The following is a 2,500-nucleotide window of genomic DNA, read 5'->3' on the forward strand; positions in this document are numbered from 1 at the left end:
ATTCAAGCTATAAAGAGGCAACAAGGTGAGGAAATTGATGTCGACGCTCTTGACTGGACCGCCAAGTCTGAGATTCTGCGATCCAATCCTGTCACCTGCATGCGTTTATTCGATAAGCGAGTTGAGGCACTTTTCAGAGATTTGTTGCTGTCAGATGCTCAGCCTTTGGGAAAAGTGATTGACTATTTTTACAGAGTTGAGTTTCAGCACAGAGGAAGTCCACACATCCATGCGATGCTATGGGTTGAAGGAGCTCCACAGCTGGATGACTCAGACGATCAAACTGTGTGCAATTTTGTTGATAAATACATCTCGGCACAGCTTCCTGATCCAGACAGAGAACCAGAACTGTATCGGAAAGTTTCTGAAGTTCAGAGGCACAGTAAGAATCACACCAGGTCTTGTTTCAAGAGTGTGAACTCTGGTTGTCGATTTGGTTTTCCAAAGCCCCCCTGCAGAAACACGATGATCTCCAGACCAGGTGAGAACAATGACACTGAATCTGCTAAAGCCAAACTCAGGCCTTTCATGCAGCTCCTGAACGAACCTGAAGTCGCTTCCATGAGTTTAGAGCAGATCCTTTCTCGGTGTCACTTGACACTACAAGAGTATGAATCTTGTCTTCAGACCATGAACAAAAAGACTGCCATCTACTTGAAGCGTGATCCCAAAGATTGCTGGATAAATGCTTACAATCCACATCTGCTTAAAGCTTGGGACAGTAACATTGATGTGTCTTTCATACTAAATGCCTACTCATGTATACAGTATTTGACAAAATACATCACAAAAAAAGAAAGTGGACTTTCAGAGTACTTGAAGACAGTGATGGATAATTCAAACATGGACCGAGTCAATGAGTGTGATGAAATGAGAGCTATCATGCAGGCATACTCAAAAAAGAGAGAAATCAGTGCTCAGGAGTGCGTGGCGCGTGCCTGTGGATTAAAGATGAAAAACTGTTCCCGCAGTGTCGTGTTTATACCAACAGACGAGAATCCTTTAAAAATGAGCCGGCCAATGTCTTTCTTGGAGGACATCCCATTGGATTCTTTCAATATATGGATGACAAGTTTGACAGATAAGTACAAAGCACGGCCTGAAACACCAGAATATGAGGAGATGTGTTTGGCTGATTTCGCTGCCACCTGCAGGTTTGTAAGTTCAGAGAAGGCAAGCGCTAATGGTGTTTTACCACTTCTAAATCAGCTGGGATTTGTGACCAGGCGGAAAAATGACAAGCCCTCTGTCATTCGCTACTATCATTGTTCTAAAGAGAAGGAACCGGAGCAGTTTTATGCCAGATTACTGAGACTGTACCTTCCTCATCGGTCGGAGTTTGAAATTCGAAGCGTCAATCTTCCTACCTACGAGTCTTTTTACACCTCTGGCTGCATCCGAGTACCAGGTTCAGACCGCCTTGAAACTGTTAAAAGTGTTGTCAAGAGAAACAGAGATAAATATGAGAAAAACAAGGAGGAGATTGAGAGTGCCCTTGAAGAGTTTGAGGAAAGCAGAGACCATGTGATTGACGAATGGTGTAATCTTGCTCCTGAATCTGAAGTTGTGAGGTTACAGTGCGACGACAACCTTCAGCCGGCAGACCCCGAAAACGAACAGGAAAACGTTCCAGACTACTGTCCTCAGCCTTCTGCTGTCACAGAAATGCGAGCCATCAGAGAACCCCCCGCCATGGATCCGACTCTGCTGAGACAAATGTATCAGAACCTGAACCAGAAGCAGGCCTGTATCTTCTATGCCATCAGAGACTGGTGCATCAACCTTGTGTGCGGTCTTAAACCAGAGCCATTTTTTCTGTATGTAAATGGTGGAGCAGGTACTGGTAAGTCACATCTGATTCGATGCGTTTACTCAGAGGCATGCAAAATACTCAGCAGGCTGCCACGCTTTTCAGAAGATGCTGATATTTCGGCTCCAACTGTTCTGCTCACTTCTTTCACTGGAACGGCAGCTTTCAACATCGGTGGAACAACACTGCACTCTTTGTTTAAGCTCCCACACTCACTAAATATATATATATATATGTGATGTGCTGTCAGATGAGGCAGGAGAGCCAGAGCCACACCCGTCATCATGGAAGATATATATATATATATATATATATATATATATATATATATATATATATATACTCACACATACACACACACACACACACACACACACATAGTTGAGCGCAGTTGAGGGGCTTTGGGCGGCGTTCTTAAAGTCACCTGCATTTGCTGAGCGGAGCAAGCTCCTGCGGCCTCTCCCACAGCAAGTTAAAATTATATTTTTTATTGAATATTTTGTTCATGACAGTGATTAAGAGAGTATTATTTAATAACAATTTATGCTAATGCATTTTGAACTTTCAACAAAAGCGAGTTTAAACAATAACATGCAGACCCCTGCATGTTATTGTTTACATAAGGAAATTTTGCGCATGCGTACAATCCTAGAGGGCAAAACCTATTCTTTTATTATTCCGATGCCGCCG

The sequence above is a fragment of the Poecilia latipinna genome, unplaced genomic scaffold, assembly GCF_001443285.1.
Source record: "Poecilia latipinna isolate Pla-1442-1.1 unplaced genomic scaffold, P_latipinna-1.0 Scaffold2626, whole genome shotgun sequence".
NCBI classification, from domain to species: domain Eukaryota; kingdom Metazoa; phylum Chordata; class Actinopteri; order Cyprinodontiformes; family Poeciliidae; genus Poecilia; species Poecilia latipinna.